Genomic DNA, 19,208 nt, shown 5'->3' on the forward strand with positions numbered 1-19,208 from the left:
CTGACCTTGATCCGAAGTCACCATCTTCGAGCGTAGTCCCATTCCATGTGGTTCCTTAACGCAATTGCTCAGTTCTAGGTGCTGGCGACTTCTGCACCTGACGTTTTTCATGACTAGTTTGTATGTCCAGATTCTCTGTTGACGGCATTTTCAAAGGCCCTGGCTCACGCTGACTTTTCCCACTGCTGGTCTTTTCTTGTTTCAATTATATGTCAACTCAAGAAGCAGCAAATCTCACAGGGGGAAAAAAAGAGGGAAGGTAGGAAAGAAATGTAATTATAATTTCTTGAATTATAATGTACAAATTTATCATTTACCTTTTTTTTTAAAAAAAGGCATTTTGGGTTAATGATAGAGAGCTATACCTGGAGAAAAGACTGGTTTCTAAATAAAATGCAGTGAGAGTCTGGTCACTCCCTCCCACATCTGCTGGGAGTTATCCCTTTAAGTTTAGGGCTTAGTATTAATTCATGTTACTTGATCAGCAAAGTACTGTTTGGAGGCTTTCTTCCCAGCACTTGTCAAAAAGAAGGTGTTCTTGGTCTTTTAGAAAAATTTTTCTCATTCTCATGATGCCAAAAAATGATATTGTTGCTGAAGTTCTGGCACGTCTTGATAATCAAGATGATTTTGAGAGCAGAAAACTCTTAAATAACTCTCCTGTTTATCTTCTGAAAAAATCTAGTGGGAGCTTTATTACAATATTCAAACGCTTGAATAACAATTTATTTGTTTTCTAACTTAAAAATTCATTTACGGTTGACATTCAGCATTATGTTAGTTTCTGTCGCACAGCAGGGTGGTTAGACATACAGCTCACAAAGTGTTCCCCCCAAATAAGCCTAGTGCGCACCTGATGCCCTACATCGTTACGACGGTACTGACCACATCCCTGTGCTGGACTTGCCCTCCTCGTGACTATTTTGTAGCTGTCAATTTGTACTTCTTAATCCCTTCACTTTTTGCACCCAGCCCCCTACCGCAACCATCACTCTGTCTTCTGTATCTAATAATAACAATGTATTGATATTTGAAATGAAGGGCATCGTGTATAAAAGTAGTACGTTACTAGTAGTAACTAGTAGTACTACTGGTAGTTACTACTAGTAACTAAAGTACTAGTAGTACTTTAAAGTAGTACGTTATAAATGACTATAAAGTAGTAACCATTTCATGGTTGGTTCTCAATAGCTATGAGGAAACTTATGATTTGTGAGATTCCTCTTGTTTGGGTGAAATGTATAAATTATTCTTTAATTTGTACTTTTTTAAGCAAATGTTTTATTTAGGGTAACAGGAATATGATCATTTTGTCTGTGTTCTAAAGCTATACTATATTGTTGGCATAAGTGAATAATTGATTAAGAATAGGTACTATCTTCCCAAGCAATTAAAGAATTCAACAAGTGATATTTAAGGTAAAGTTAGACATGATACTGTGTGAGGCGTAGGTCCCTCTCAGAGTGGAATTAGATAATGTCCACCACATGGCTGTCACGTCCCATCAAAGCTCCACTTCCTCCCCCAGACCTGCTTCATCTGCACTCTCCCCCATCTCTGTTACTGGCAATGCCATTTTTCCAGTAGCCCAGGCCAAATGCTTTGGATTCCTGTCTTTATCGCACACCCCACATCCAGTCTGTTAGGATAGTCTGCTGGATCCACCGTCAACATGTATCTAGAATTTCACCATTATTTACCACTTTCCACTGCTATCACCCTACACAAAGGCACCGTCAGCTTTCCAGCAGCCTATTCTAAAGCATAACTAGTCTCCCTGCTTTCACCCTGGCGTCCCTATTATTTATTACGAACTTAACAACCAAGCAAAACCTCCCAAAATATGTCATGCTGATATACTTCCATGCTCAAAACACTTCAGTGGTTCTCATTTTGTTCAGAGTAAAAGCCCACATCCATACGATGCCTAAAAGGCTCAACCTAGATACCTACCACCCCCCAACCCCAGTCTGTGACCTCCTCTCTGACTGTCCTCCCATTGCCCACTCCATCCTTCCTGCACTTCATCAGATGAGCCAGGTGTGGTCCATCTCAGGTGCTTTGCACTGGACTGTCCCTTCCCTGGAGCACTCTTCCCTCAGATGTCCAAACAGCCGGCTCCCTCAGCTTGGTGAGACCCACAAGAACCACTCGCCTTTATCATCGCAACCCTTCCACTCCCTGCACACTCGACAAGTCCTGACTGCCCCCTGGTTGTATTAAACAGCACTGTAAATGCCTAAGCACTTTGCCTTACTAACTTATTTAACTCTTACAGACAACTTTATGCATTAGGGACTCTTGCCATTTTACAGATGAGGAGGCAGCCTTAGAGAGGTTGACTGTTTTATTGTTCACCATCCATCTCCTACCCTAGAGTGCCCTCCATGAGGCCTAGAACCATGCCCATCAAATAGTAGACACTTAGTAAATATTTGTTGAAAAAGTAAATAAACCAGTACATTAAAAACTGATATCCAATATAGGGTTATTCCACATTTTATAATATAACATCACCATTGCATAAAGTTGGGACATTCTTACACTAAAAATGAAGGAAGAATACAGCCTAAGCTCTGGAACCACTCTAACATTTGAATAAATTTAGCTTTAGAAAACCTCACTACATCACCTTTTTCTCATTTTAACATAAGACAGTTTGTCACAGATGGGCACAGACCCACAGACCAATTTTGGGGAACCACTGGTCTGTTGGAAAACACATTTGTACCTTGCCTCCTTAAGTATCTGCTCACTACAAAAAGCAATATTCTAATTCTTGAGACTAGAAAGAACTCAGAGTCAACATGTAACGTGTAGAAAGCAAGACTATCAGGCTTTAGACCTAAAACTGAGTTAACGGGCAAGTGACAACCTCTATACCTTCCTCTTCTCTCACGTGGGAGTCATAACAGCTGCTTTGCCTACCTTGCCATCACAGTCAAAAGAAAGAATAGACAAGAAAGCCAAGCTTTTTCCAAGCTCTTTGCCTATATTAACTCTCTTAATCCTCACAAACAACTCTATGAGGTAGGCTCTGTTGTTATCTCCATTTTACAAATGAGACGGAGACTTGAGGCTTCGAGAAGTTACATAAATTGCCCAGGTCACACAGTCAGCAGAGGAGCTGGAATTTAAAGCAACAGTGACTTTCAGAGTTTCTGCCCTCGATCACAGAGGCTACATGCCTCTCACTCCACAAGCCAGGTTGTTTGAGGGCCCGACTGACATTTGCCTATAGAGCTTATAATCTAGTGGAGTGGTGGGGGATGGCGATGCCCCACCCAAAACAAACACAAAACAGTGATTTCGGTTGAAAAGAATGTTAGAGTGAACCAAGAGATCAATTTGGTGGAATTAACCTAGAACTGCTTCGAGGCTGAGGGAATTGTGACTGTAATTTGGAAGGAAGGGAGAACATGGCATTGAGAAGACAGGTCGTGTTCCAGGTGGAGAGAACGTTGTGCAGACGAGCTATTAAGACAAATGTAGGAGACAGCAATGTGTCTACATGATGCCAAAACATCTGGTCAATTCAGTTTTTAAAAATCCCTCCATCAATGTAGTGAATTTCTTCAGTCAATCCAGATGTTTGGCGTCTTGTAGACAAAACATCCAGATGATTAACTGAAGATCTGACATAGTTGACTGGATTAACCAGATGTTACAGTGTCGTCACAGACACAGTGTCAGGACTTGGCTGGAGTGGAGTCCAGCTGTGAAGAAGATAACGGCTCAGGCAGCGAGAGGGGGCTTTGGAGCAGAGGACCTGGAGCTTGGATTTGGTGCAAATGGGAGCTGCCGGAGGAGGAGCGTGATCGGAATGATGCTTCGGGAAGAGGATTCTAACAACCGTGTGAAGAAAAAAAAAGCGGTGAGAGGAAAAGTTGTAGACAGGAAAAGAGGATGTTCGGGTCCTCCTGCAGGTGTGTGTGAGGTAATTAGAACCCGGACCAGAAACAGGCTTGGGAAAGCAGCAGGAAAGAGCAGATCTGAAAACCATTACAGGAAAGGAACAGGAAGTCGTGACGGGCGAGACGAGGCGGTGGGACTGCACATCGCCCCGAGGCTGGAAGAGCCCCAGCCCGGGAAAGCAGCTGCCGTCAGCCTCACCACGGTAGTACGGCAGAAAGGGGTCCCCACAAGACCCCTCCTCTCATCCTCCGAGGCAGAGACGCCACTTTTCTTTAATCATTGTAGAGACACCAAAACTCATTTTCCTTCTAGTCTAATTTCATGAAAGGACTGAGAATGCTAGATTCAGATTGTCAGGTTGACACAACTTTAGTGAACAGTCTAAAAAGGCAATAAGTATTTTAATGGCATTTGCTTTTATTTAGTATCTAATGTAAATTAAGATTTATGGGGGTATGAGTGAATTAAATGAAATGAGATTCTGAGAAATTACACAGTACCTATATTATGTGACAAATTAGCATTATAAAAGCCTGTTAATGCAAAAACTGATGGCCAAATCCAAGAATATGATATATATTTTAAATCCTTAACTTATGAAGGCTTGGGATGTTCAAGCCTTGATGCGGTTATTCTGCAGATTTAAAAAAAAATTCCAGATATCTCACTTGAGAGGAATCAAGTTGATCTTTATAATCACAAATCGGAATTCATTAGGATTTAAACTATGATAGTTGTATTCATATATTTTTTTCTTTTCTAATTTTATTTTAATAACTGTTCAAGTTGTATTCATATATTTAAAAATATTTTAAAAATCCATGCCGTTCATGGTTTTGCAATTTCAAATGCTTTCAGCCCCATGCTTACCAGCCCACACAGCCAGTCATGTGTCCTTTACACACAGACCAGGTTTTCCCCAACAAAGGCTCAGAGAAAGAACCTTCAACAGTTTAATCTCTTTTGTCAGGGTTTGGTACAAAACTGAAAATAATTCCCTCTGTCTCTTTCTCCTCCCCGCCCTCTCCCCCCACTGGAGGACCAACAGAGAAGGTGAGATCAGTAATATATTAATGTGTTTCAAAAATCACCACAGAGGAGGTGGAGGGGTGAGGAAACTTGTTAAAATCAGCCTCAGAAGTGCCAAACCCCATTGATCTGGGGTGGAAGCCCAATAATCTGTTGTTTTTGTTTTGTTTTTAATAAGCCCCTTCAACAACTTTTGGTGCAGGTTTTCTGAAAACCAAATTAGGCAGACACTGCCCTAAGGCAGAATGCTAGAGAGTAAAAAAATATCTATCAGACACGAAGTCTAAAATGATAAAATAGCTTTAAATTTTTTTCTTATCCAAGAATCACATCCCTTAATTACTCTTTCATATAATAAGCTACTAGGTAAATTCACTGTGATCTTTGAAATGCAGAATTTTTTACAGAAACTGCATGAAGTCAAGTACACCTATGACATCAAGCTAAGAAGCCCAGAAGACAAATAGGACAGCCCGTTTGTCCTCAGTTCATAGCACTGCTCACGGTAGCCCTTCCTGAAGACAGTGTATGCGTGATGGGGAAATGTAATTAATGATCTTGGTAAGTCTTTCTAGTGCTCTGAGGCTGAGTCACTTATTTATCAAAGAGAGGGGGGAAAAAGGCAGGTTCACTGAAACAATGGGTGATTTATCCAGGTGTTTGAATATAACCTTCCCACAGCTGTCATTTTTATAATACCTCAAAGTTAGTAGATAGCAAACTAGAACTAGTTATTCAAAAAGTTAATCAGTGAAATGTCCCCAGTCATAGCATCAAGTTTAGAGTCTTTGTTCTTTACACATAATCTTTTGAGTGTCTTTTTTTTTTTTTTGGCATCACAATCTATACTACAAGACAGATGAATGGTTTTGGGTTTTTTTTTTTCCTGGTACTGTGGTTTCATTTGCCTTAAACTCAGCTTATTCTCCTAAATCTTTTCCCAAGGAAGTAACTTGGAAGAATTTTATTTGAGGCCCTTCATCACCTAAGGTAACACAATTGAAAGTCAAATTTACTTTCAGTGGATCTCAAATGATGCTTTTGAAACACATAAAGGACTTTGCATGTAAACCAAGTGGTTTTGGCTTGACTAGTGATTCCTTCCCACATACCCATTCTCCTGCCACTTTTTTTTTAAAGATTTTATTTATTTATTCTTAGAGAAAGGGGAAGGTAGGGAGAAAGAGAAGGTAACATCAATGTGTGAGAGAAACGTCGGTTGGTTTCCTCTTGTGTGTGCTCTCCAACCAGGGATCGGGCCCGCAACCCAGGCGTGTGCCCTGACCAAGAATCAAACTGGTGACCTTGGGCTTTGTGGGACGATGTTCAACCCACCAAGCCCTGCCAGCCACAGTTCCCCTGCCACTTTTCAAATCCCATCTAGCACCATAGGAAAGGGTCTCTTGTAAGTCAATTAGAACAAGATAACTGGAAAAGAAAATCCTTAGGAATTTTCAGGAAATATAAAGTACTTGCATTCAGATACAGGTTAAAACAGAAAGATTCATTTCCAGTGATCTCATTATCTCCCACATTAAAATTTTAACCTTCAATGCCTCCAGTTTAACCAGAGTTTCAACAAGGGTAAAGAAGAAATAGATTCTTCTTTAGAGTATTTCATTGATTCTACTGCATTGATTCCATTGATTCTTACTGCACGGAATGAGTGGCTTTGAATATCCTACTTTTTTTTCTTCAAGGCCACTGCTAGCCCATATGGTGCTTTCATGTGAATTAGAAAAAGGCGCCCATTCCCCAGACACTTTACTTCCATACCACATCTGCAAGAAAAAAATGCGATAAGAATATCCAATCTACATTGCTTATCATGTGAATCGTGCCCCCTTAGATGTGGTACTCTTGTGTGTGCTCAGTGGCACAGCTGTGGGGGCAGCTCCTCTCTCCCCATCACTGTCAGCTGCTCTGTTCGCCAGCCAGCCCAGGCTCCTTGCAGTCCACCGCAGTTCTGTAAGACTGCTGTCTCCGAGATCACACAAGAAATTCCTCCTGACACATCCAGGTCTACCTTCCTGGAATTCACTGCTTCCATTCATAATTTGTGATTCCCTTCTCTGTTGCCCACCAGCATGTTGTGTTTCTGCTCCAGTTTTCTGTGGACCCTGTTCTTAGACTGTAGTTCTGAGGAACCTGGTCAGTACTCCTCAAGATGAAATGGCCTTTGGAGCCATGGCATTTTAGCAGGTGGAAATTAAAAGTGTTGTCTGTTCCATATGACTTAGCCTGCATGACCTCACTGTTTCTCACAGCAAACATTGCAATCAAATGCTTGTCTTCCTGCAAAACTTGGGGCACAAGCTCTAGATGTAGTGACAAACAAGAATTTTTAACTTGGGCTATATGATAACCTATCTCACTTGTCAAGGCCCATGGCTTGTTAAAAAGATCTGGGCCCTGGCTGGTGTGACTCAGTGGATTGAGTGCCAGCCTGGGAACCAAAGGGCTGCTAGTTCAATTCCCAGTCTAAGGCACATGCCTAGGTTGCAAGCCAGGTTCCCAGCTGGGGGTGCACAAGAGGCAACCACACATTAATCTTTCTCTCCCTCTCTTTCTCCCTCCCTCCCCCTCCTAAAAATAGATAAATAAAATCTTCCAAAAATTTAAGAACAAAAAGAAAAAGATCTGGAAGTTCAGACTTGACAATAAATAAAGAGATTTCCGTGAGTCTCACTGTCCAGGACCACAGCCCTCCACCTCTAGCCCCCAGCCTCCTACAGCACTCTGAGGACAGTGGTTCTTCACCAAGCCTGCAATTCAATAGCCATCCAGTAAGACGAAGAACGAAGACAGTCTCCCCAGCCCTGTGAGCCACATGAGTAGCTCAAGTATCTCTCTACAGGCTGGTGATAAACCCAGGTCTGAGAATGAGGTCTTCGTGATCTACTGGGCTCGGGGATGACCACATTCCTGGATGACATTCTTACATGGTTCATGACCTGCCGCCAGCTTCTGGGTGACCCCTCTTGGTATGCATTATGTGGGAAATAATAGTATTCAGTGCCTCTCTTCAAAAACAAATCTCTGCTAACAAGGGTTAGTAATATGCCAGAACGGTACACTTTCTGTCTCTGTCTCTCTCTCCTTTAAATATCCTAGACAGTGTCTCCTGAGACTTACTGGTTGATGATGGGGCTTTATTTATGTTCCTGACAGTCCCATCAAGAACTACCTAATGAAAAGGCAGCCATTTCACAGTCCGTGGTGGCCAGCACAGTCGTCCAGTCCCCCTTGTCTTCTAACCCACGTCCTATTCCTTACTGCCTGTGAGTAAAACGTATCCTGCTGATAAAGAAAAAAGTGTTTTGCTTTTCTACAAGTACTCTGTTTTCCATCCTCATGTGCTGAAAGTGAAGTAAACATCAAAAACCTGAAAATGTTACAGCAACTTAAGAACCAAGAGAACCAAGCAGTTTTTTCCCCCTTCACAGCCAATAGGATAAGGGCCAAGTTTGACATGTCCATAGACATCAAACATTACAATATGGCTAAAAATAACCTTGGTGGTCATTGGCCTAACATGAGTCTTGTTAAACCTTAAGGTAATTGCTTCCAACACAGACATACTTCATTTTGCTGTACTCCGCAGACACTGCTTTTTCTACATATTGATGGTTTGTGGCTGCCCTGCTCGATGGAGCAGGCCTGTCGGCACCCTTTTTCCAACAGCATTTGCTCACTTTGTATCTTTGGGTAACTGGTGATTCTCACCATATTTCAAACTTTTTCACTATTACACTTGTTATGGTGATCTGTGATCAGTGATTTTGATGTTATTACTGAACTGAACTGGTAAATGTTGTGAGTGTTCAGATGGCCCCACTGACCTGCCATCCCCCTCTCTCCCTTCGTCTGGCCTCCACGTGCCCTGGGGCACAACGACATTGAAATTAGGCCAGTGAATAACTCTACCATGGCCTCTCCCTCTCCGTGTTCAAGAGAAAGGAAGAATTCCACATCTACTCCTGGTGAGGATGCTGTGAAGATTATTGAAATGACAACAAACATTGAGAATATTACATACATTTAGTAGATTAAATAATGGCAGGGTCTGAGAGGATTGACTCCAATTTTTGAAAAGTTCTGTCATGGGTAAAATACTTTCAAACAGCAGCACCTGGTTCCTGAAAAGAAGCATCAATCTGCGCAGTAAACTTCATTGCTGTCTTATTTTAAGAAATTGCCACAGCCACCCCAGCTTTCAGCAGCCGCCATGCTGGTCAGGCAGCAATGATCAGCACAGAGGCAGGACCCACCACCAGCAAAAAGAAGACAGCTCGCTGAAGGCACAGATGATGGTTAAGTTTTTTTTAGCAATATGGTATTTTTTAATTAAGGTATGTACATTGTCTTTTCAGACATAATGCTTTTGCACATTGAATAGACTAGAGTATGGTGTAACCATAACTTTTATAGGTATTGGGAAACCCAAGAAGTCTGCATGACTCACTTTATTGCTTTGGTGCGGCAGTCTGGAACCAAACCTGCAGCATCTGTGAGGTATGCCTATGTGGGACTTAGAGGCTTCAGAATTTGCTGGAATGTGGTCAACAGAAAAACAAAACTTCAAATCCTGGTTCACTTGCCTAAAGAACCTCCAGGAGACAGACTCTGTACAGGAAACAATCCCATATTCCAGAGTGAATATTCACTCGTTCACTTTTCAAGCCAGGAGTTTGGAAGAAGCCAGCAGGCCATGTAGTCATTTGGTAATGTCCTCCCTACTGCCAAGACGGATTAATGCTGGGAGATCTTACAACTGGTGAGTAATCTGCAGTGCCTGTGGACCCTCCAAGATCGATTTATTTTCATACGTAGATTTCTGTCATCATCCTCCAAAGGGTGCTTTGTCATTTTCTATACTTTTCCCTCATTGTACACTCAGGTCCATATTACAAAGACGACGTGCTTTCCAGGTCATTGCCAGTCTCCTCAAACCAAGCGGTAAGCACTCAGAGACACTACTAAACTGTGTGGGCTGTATCAATACAATTATATCAGTTTCCTTTTAAATGGTTCTGGAGAGGTATGAATAGTTGTTTATTAAAACAAAATTTAGAACCTAATCATCCTCTAGTCTCTCTGATTTGGCTTATTATGCTCCTACCTAATCCTCAGGTTGACATTAAAGCATTATGGACCTCCTAAAATCTTGGACTATGAATAACCAAATTGACACAACTTCAAATATGCGAGATGTGTGCTTTTAAATTAAATGTTCTTTGCATCTTGTAGCCTTCACTGTCATTCATTTCCTAAACACCCCAACTTTCCAACCTGATTTCAGACCCACTCCAGGAGTAAACAGACGGATGAAAAAGGAAGTCTGACATCAAAAGAGCTTAAACTCTGGAGTCAAAGAGCCCTAAGAGCAAGTTCTGTTTCTGCCACCAATTATCTAAGAATCCTTAAATGAGTCACTTAAGCTGTCTGAGCTTTGGTTTACTCATCCGTAAACTGGACATACAGTTTACCTGTAAAGATTTCTATGAAAGATTAAATGGCTTATATTTGTCCTTATGTAAGTGTTTAACATGGTGCTCAATAAATACCACAATAACATTTGTTTTAGTAAAGGTTAATATTCATGTTGTTGTTATCTTCCGTCAAAGCTTAACTGGCGTAGAACCCGTGTCTAACCCTGAGTTCTAGACTCCTATAAGTTTTAAGTTGGCTAAGCTGGGAACCGAGTGGGTGGGTGCTCAGCACATCCTTTCAGCTCTGACTCCCACATCTTAAGGTCATCCCCACTGCAAGACTATAATTTTGGGAAGCTGGGCCAAATGTATTCCCAGAACCTCCTCCATTTTGATCAGCAACCCCACCCCCAGACAGGCCGTGTTGCCTAAGCCGAGTGCTGCCCCTGAATCACAGAAGCTCAGCCATAAACCAGTGGGCCCTGCCTTGGCTGATGTCAGAATCACCCAAGAGCTTTGAAAAAAACATAGATGTCTGCCAACTATAGAAGTCTGTATTTTTAAGTTTCCTGGGTAATTCTGATGAAAACCCTAGTTTGAGAAGCTCTGATTTTAGCAGCTACCAAACACCCCTATCTGTTCCTCCCATGTCTTGGAACTGGATTATCTTTTCCGAGCTACAGAGACCTGCTGCTGTTTCTCCTAAATGCAGTTTGTTGTCGACTCTGGTTACTATGAGCTCCAAACAGGTCACAGGGACTCAAGCTGCTGATTATGGCTTAGGAGCCTCCTCCACATCCCCAGCCCCTTGGGCCCAACAGACAGAAAAGACATCACATTTGAGCCAAAGAAATATAATCAAGAGAGCGCTGAGGTTGTAGAATCGGTAGCAGCAAGTTTAGAACGATGGATGAGTTCAAAAGATTTAAAGGCCTGAGACTCCCAACAGTGATCAAAAGCAAATAAAATGCCCTCTCCCTGCCAAGGCAATCTAACATCATGCAGCACTGACTTGCATTAGTGAAGTTCATAAAGCAACCCCAGGGAGACCTTTGTTTTTCAAAAGAAAGAACATTGAAAAAAGGATTGTGGCAGGCCTCAATATGATTAAAACAACCCAGCAGGGAAATGTGTGCTGGGTATTTTTTTTGAAGGCTGCCGGTCTGCTCACCTGTTCATCTCCAGATTCCAGGTACTTTCCTACACCTTGCCCACTGAGGCCTGTGTTCCACGGTTTAACCTTTGCCTAATAAACTACACAGCAAGCACAGGATGGAGGAACTGCAACACTGCGTGGCCGGGTCTCCAATGGGAGCTCCTTCAAGACTATCCAAAAGGCCAATGACTTGTAAGAAATGCTGTAAAAGCAAGGTGGAAGTGTCCACTCCATCTGCTCCTGAGCACTCTTCCCAGCATTTCTGAGCAGAGCCCATTAGCTTCCCACTTACTGTCCTTCAGGCCTCCTCCTGCTTGAGGGAGCCTAAACAGTGTCTGGCCTTGCCCAGAATTATTCTTAGATTTTACAAAACCGTTCACAAGAGTCACAAGAGCAACGTATCTCACTGCCAGGTGTCTTTACTGACATCTGACACCCTCTGTGTCTTTTGATCACTTTCCTTCCTCCTTCAGGGCATAGGCAGCTTTTATGCAAATTCTCTTTTGGACCAGTGTGAGCACTTCTGCAAGGAAAATTGGTAGCACCCAAGGTTCATTATCCCTCAGAGAGCCTCTCCAGGCATCAACAACCCTGTACAGCAATGCTGCTAGGTACCCACTGTCTTTTTCCTATTGGTGATCCTCGCAAGGGCCTGTGGGGAAGGTTGGCCTCCAGAACCCAGGGCCCAGCAATTCTCCCTGCAGTGAGCTGACGAACTCGCCATTTACTCTCCGACACCGCAGACTGCAGTGTTCACAATGGGATGAAATGGTTAAAATAATTGTAGTAACAATAAAATCACGAGTAATAAGTGCCTACAATACAGATCTCATCAAAACATGCAGCTGGGAAACACTGTGCTTTAAAAATAAGAATGGCCTCTCTCTGGAAGGGTCATCCAACTACAGCCCAGGTTCTAATGTACCCTTTTTGGCGCTGCTACTGAACACACATTTCGTCCAAACCGTTGTCTCACCATCGTGGTGATAGTCATTTTTAAGAGTATGGCTCTTTGGTTCGTGACCCTGAATAGTCGTAGCACAGAATGAACCTGCCGAGGGGGAGCCAGGAACGTGGCGAGCGACCGCTAGCAGGTGGCCCCGGGCGGAGGGGCGGGCCAGCTTCTGGCTGTTGCGCATGCGCCTCTGCGCCCGGGCCGGGGACGGCGGAGTGGCAGTCTGCCTGCGGCCCCGCGGCAGCGTCTGAGATCGGGATCTTGTCTGGGGCACCCTTCCCCCTCACCGTCCCCGAGTTCTGTTCAGGGATTAATCCTGACTTGTGGTTAATCAGCACTTTCTGGTTTTTTTAGGCTGACATCATGCCTGCTCAGAGATAAAACAGGCTCTTTGGAGGCTCCTGGCCCAGCAAGGTCTTGGGTCCTGGAGACTGTCCCGGGACCCACCCCGCCAAGACGGCCCCAAGGCCCCTGGGTGCCCAACCACAGCGCCTCTGCTGTTGATTGTTTTTGCTGGTTGATTGGTTAAATGGCAAAGCTCAAAGTTTTTTTCCCTTTTCTCATAACTATAAAAGTAGAATGTGCTCAATTAAACGTGGAAAAATCATGAAGAGAAAAACAATCACTGAAACTCTCAAGGTCAGGGCTCTCAATCTGTTCATTCTGATGTATTTCCCTCCAGTCTTTTTTTTTCCTCTTTCTTTGAAACAAAATTTTAGGTTTTCAACCTAAATTGCTCAGCTGCAGCCATGTGGTAAATATATTATTTTGTATCCCACTCTTTTTTTATTTAATATGTAGAAGAAAACATTTTATGTACTTTTAACAAACAGAGCTCTAAAGCTCACAGTCTCCTTAATGAATGTACCAGTAGTTACTTAAATATCATTTCAATTTATGTAGGATGTTTCCCATTTTTACTAGTACAGTTGACCTTTGAACAACATGGGAGTTAGCGATATAGACTCCGAGTGACTGAAAATCCACGAAACTCTTAAGGAGTAGTTACATTTATACAGTCCTAAAATTATTTTGGCCCTTTGAAGGCAACTGCGAGGCTGATGTGGCCGTGGATGAAAATGAGTTTGACACCCCGGCCTAAGTGAAGGAAGAGTAACACCACGTAGTGCATTTTCTGTCTCGCTGTGATCTGCCTTCTGTTAAGCCCCTGTCTGATGGAGTGTATTTGTGAGACGCCAGGTATCTAGGAAAAGCAGAGCCCATGGACCATCCACAACTTCTCTGTGAGCTCTTGCAGAAGCTTACTTCTATTTATGTCCTGCACATCGCCTTGACTAAACTTGTGATAGCAGAAGGGAGAAAGGCTGGTGGTTCAAGAATAAGTTCAAGCTCCCAGAGCCTTTTTTCCAGATCTTACACACTGTCATTTGTTAGTCTGGTTTGTAAAGGGCATGTGACCCTACTAGGTGTGTGAATACCAAAACACTGCAGGTCCTGCTGGTGGTGGAATTGTAACTGTCTGTAACCCAAGGCATAAGCAGGAACAGCCAGCTCTTAGCATCCCCCTCTTCACTTGGTCTGAGAGAAAATGTGGCACAGACTCTGTCTCTAGCTGAGCCAGTTTTTTCAACGCTATCTGTGAAGGAAGCTGGACTGTCCAACTGGCAACACCCTCTGTCTTGATTTAACTGTGCACCACAAAGCAGGCAGTTTGTGCAGCTGAAGTACACTTTGCAAAGTAGTCGTCAAATCTTGACCCATCTGAGAACTAGCAGTAAAACAGTGACACAATTTTGGAAAGGCAGAAACAGGCCATGGTGGCTTTCATTCCCCTCTGAATCCAGAAGTGCCTGGCTTTCCCCCTGTCCCCTTTCCAAAGCATCTCCCTCTGTTGACAGTGCAGCCATCTGCTCCTAACCCACTTGCCTCCCCTCTGTGGTCTCCACCTAGAAGACAGGCCCTGTGGGATCTCCACAGGACGAAATGCACTCTAAGAGTAGAAGAGAGCTAGCTTTCTGAGGGCAGCACACCAGACTTGGCTCCCAGCAATCAACCCGCCAGCTTCCCGATCTCCAGAGCTGCTCCTTTATTAGTATCCAGGGATTCTGTCAGCTCCCAGTTCTGGAGAATGGTTTCATTTTTGATATCCAGCTCTCATAGGTTTGGGGAAAAGCCAGTTCCATTCTCATCATGTCCAATGAGGTCAGACCCTCCCGGCCTGGCCTCTCAGCATCTCTTTCTGCAAGTCACAACATTCTCCAGGCACTTGCTGGCCCTGCAGTGTTCTGTCTGTTAAAAGGTCACCTGCTTGTCGAATTCTTTCCACTCTCCTCCCAGTTATTTGTGATACCATCCTCGAAGCTTAAAAATAACATTTATTTCCCCAGTGGTTTTGTATATTTCCATCTGTCAAACTTTATTTTGTTCCACACGTTTCTAAGGGAACAGAAATCGAAATGGTTTATGCCCTACTTCCTACACTGGCCTGACTGGTGGCGTCAGACTAGAATTGTCCTTCAGCCCCAAGTGGGTACACCCAGCCATAAGCTGGGCCTTGATGCTGAAACTGCATAAACTTCAAAGACAATGGGCATTATTTGACTTGTGGAAAAATCTACTCCATTGTACTTCCTTTAATCAAGCAGTGAATTTTTTCATCAAGCCAAGCCACTTTGCATGTATGTAATAACATTGATGATATTGATAACTATATAAAATGGGTTACATTATACATTGTATACAATGATACAAACACTGATCATGTAAAAGTGGGTTACACTATGATCATGAACCATGACACTGTCCCATTATTAAAATAAAACTGAGGGCAATATAGCAAGCCAAAATGCATGGCTTTACTGGAAGGGGTACACTGGGGGCGGGGGAATGGCTTCTGGGAAAAGGAATGTTCTATTTGAAGACTGGGTGGTAGTTACATGAGCACGTCCACTTTGTGAAAATTCATTGAGCTCTATATTTAGGATCACAATTTTCTGCATGTACGTTTTACATCCATAAAAAGTTGACTTACAATAAACAAACAAAGTGAGGGGCTTTGTTGAGGTAGGCAACGAAGGCAATGAAGACAATTATTCCTTTATTCAAAAATATTGTCTTAGCAAATACCATATGATCTCATCTTTAACAGGAACCTAAATAACAAAACAAAGAAACAAGCAAAATATAACCAAAGACACTGAAATAGAGGCCAGGCTGACAGTGCCCACAGAAGAGAGTAGAGGGAATTTCAGGGGACAGTGGGAAGGGTTCACGGGAACAAACTTAAAGGACACATGGACAAAAACTAGGGGGAGGGTGGTAATGGGAGGGAATTAGGGAGGAGTGGGAGGGGGGGCTGGATTGGGAGTAAAAAGGAGAAAACTGTATTTGAACAATGATTAAAATAAAATTTTTTTAAAGATTTTATTTCTTTATTTTTAGGGAGGGGAGAGAGAGAGAGAGAGAGGCATCAATGTGCGGTTGCTGGGGGTTATGGCCTGCAACCCAGGAATGTACCCTGGCTGGGAATCGAACCTGGGACACTTTGGTTCCCAGCCCGCGCTCAATCCACTGAGCTACGCCAGCCAGGAAAATAAAATTTTTAAAAAATATTGTCTTAGTGCTCACGTGGTGCTTGATAGTAAGCACAGACTTTGTACATATTACAGAAGTGAGTAAGTCTGTGGCCGCCGGACCCAGCTTCAAGGAGTTAAGAGCCAGCCACAATATCAGTTGAAAGTGCTCAATGTGTGTACCAACGCTGGGTTCCTAGGTGTGGCGAGTGTACCACAGTAATGTGGGATGTGAACATCAGGGGAAACTCGCTAAGGGGTCTGTGGGAATTCTTTACACAATCTTTGCAACTTTTCTATAAATCTAATTCTATTCTAAATTTAAATTTTATTTTAAAAATTCACTATCATGACAGAAAACTGTACTTGAACGATTAAAATAAAATTTAAAAAATAAAAATAAAAAAGGAAATCAGGGAAAAACTTTTTGAAGCAAAAGAAAAAATTCACTATCATGAGAATGACTCTAAGGGAGAGATGACTTGTGGACCAAGGGAATCTGAGACGACCAGAGAAAAAAAGATGTGTGAACTGGGGCCTAAAGGAAGAATGGGATCATAGTATAGGGAACTGGGGAAGAAGTTTTCCAGACAGGGGCAAAATGGTGTGAGGAACTACGGGGTCAGTAGGCAAGATATGGAAACAACCCAAGTGCCCATCAGTGATGAGTGGCTAAGGAGGCTGTGGGGTATATATAAAGTAAAATATTATGCAGCCACAAAAAAAAGTCCTCTCACTTAGATAACACGGATGGAACGTGAAGTCAGATAAAGACAGATCTGTCTAAAAATCACTTATCTGTGGAATCTAAGGGTCCATCCAGCTCATAGAAGTAGAGAGCGGAAATGTGGTGACGAGGGGCTGGGGAGTGGTAGGAAAGAGGGAGATGTTGGCCAAAGAATACAAACTTTGGTTTCAAAATGAGTAAGTCCTAGGGATCTAATGTGTAGTAGGTTGATTACAGTTCATAATATTGTATTAGATACTTGGAAGTCCCTAAGTGAGTAATGTTCTCACCACAAAAAAGAAATGGTAATTATATGACATGATGGCGGTGTTAGCTAAACTATGGTGGAAGTCATTTTGCAATTATAAGTGTATGAAGTTAACACATTATACACCTTAAACCTAAACCGTGTTATATGTTAACCACATCTCAGTAGACCTGGGCAAGAAACCCCTGCATGGTTCTGTCAGAGGAGCAAGCTGGGAGCATGGGAGAGGTGGCGTGGAGTAGGACTGGGAAAGCGGAGGATGAGGATGAGCCTTAAATTGTAAAACTTAGCTAATGCCCAAAAAATTAGCACTGAATTGCTATTGAAATACATTGTACAATGAAAGATAAGTTAATTTGAAAACTGATGGAAAGGAATATGTTTAAATTACCTTCCAAGTCTGTGTGCACTTAACACAAAGCTAAAGGGATTGAGTTATAAGATTTATTGAACACTCCCTTTATACCTAGTACTGTGATAAGTATTTTATATCTACTATCTTATTCAACCATCCTAAGATCCTCTTGAAGCAGCTGTTACCATTTTATTTACAGATAGAAAATCAAGAACCTGTTTCCAGAAAATACAAAAGAGTCATAAATATAAAAAATAGATACAGCCACCTGAGATCGTGTTTGTTTCCAACAAACACGAAAGTCATAAATATCAAAAATAGATAGAGCATTTAATGCCAGAATGTGCTTCAGTGGTTGAAATAGAACTCTGAGTTGAAAATATGTTTACATTCACATTTTTTCACTGAAAAGAAAGTCATCTGGGACTAATTTAAGTTCTTCAAGACCTAATGGTCTTGATAAGTCCATTTATCAAGCGTGTTTTGTGGAACAATTCAGACAAGCACGTTTGGCAAGCAGTAATTATCACACGTAGTACCCAGGCCGACAAAACCTGGCCTCCACGAGCACACCAGACGCACACAGGAGGGCTGTTTCCCTGTCGGGCTGTGAACTCCCATCCTGTGGGGTCGGAGATGGCGCGGCTGTGCCACCCGGCTGTAGTGTGGTCATCCCAGCGCCAAGGTGGGGAGGAGGAGTTCTAAGTAATAACCCCGAAGAAAATGAGAAGGATTTAACTCTCCTATCTCAGGGTTTCTAGAAACATTGTGACTGGCCAGCCAAGCCAAGTTACTCTGTATGTGAGAGTCACAGGGCTCAGTAGTGACTAATGCCATTTCCCCCTTCTTATAAGACCAAGTAAGAAACAAAACAGGTTTTATTTTGGCTTTTAACTTTTCTCAAATTAGGCATACATGAAAAGTTCATCAAAGATGCATAGTTCCCATTGAAAATTTCCTTCCCTCGTTTTTCATTAGACTTCACCATGATAAACCACAGAACAATTTTTCCTCTCTTTTCATTTACTGACAGAGAGGGAAACTCTTGAGTGGAAATTATGTTTTCCTTTAATTCTTGACAAACTGTCCTACACCTGATGACCACAAGGTGGGAAGACAGCTGAATTACTCTAAGAAACATTTTGCTCTTGGTCTTGCCATTCAATATCACAGGGTGTGATGAAAACTGGAACAAATATGGAAATCACAGAGGTGCCAGAACATTACATTTAAAAAATGGAATTATTTGAGTCAATCTGGAATGTCTGGTTCTTTTGGTTTAGGCCTCATGGGTAGCATTGTGCTTCAAAAACACTTGAATTGGCTACCAAGATTCCAGAAGGGTAACATAATCTTGTACCTTTGTGGAAAGATGCTTATCTTTGTCTACTGTTAGGAGAAACAGGCTGGATTCTTCCACCTTTTCATGTTTCAAAATGAAAATTGTTCAAGTAAGTTTCAAACTTGAACAGAATTTGGAAACAAGTGTGGAAAGGCGGTAATTTCTCAGGTCTTTTCAGTGTGTGCTAGTCTTCATTTGAAGTAAACACCCCAGCATGAATCAAATCCTCTACAGCTCCAGAAATATGGGGGTTAGGGGAGGTTCATCGTTACCTCTTCCCCTTGTATGACTTGGCAATTAGAGAAGAGGTCTCTGTGATCCCAAACACAAGACTCAGACCTGCCGAGGAGGCAGACACTCAAGTGAGACCCATGAGCTGGCAGGAGCTCAACTCCCCTCCTGGAAAACGTGGCTTGGAACCCGGGGACCTGCATCCCTGGGATCCACGCTGTTGCCTCTGCAAAGGCCTCCACCAAGAGCTGTGACCACAGGACAG

This window comes from Phyllostomus discolor, chromosome 3 (genome assembly GCF_004126475.2).
Source record: "Phyllostomus discolor isolate MPI-MPIP mPhyDis1 chromosome 3, mPhyDis1.pri.v3, whole genome shotgun sequence".
NCBI lineage: Eukaryota > Metazoa > Chordata > Mammalia > Chiroptera > Phyllostomidae > Phyllostomus > Phyllostomus discolor.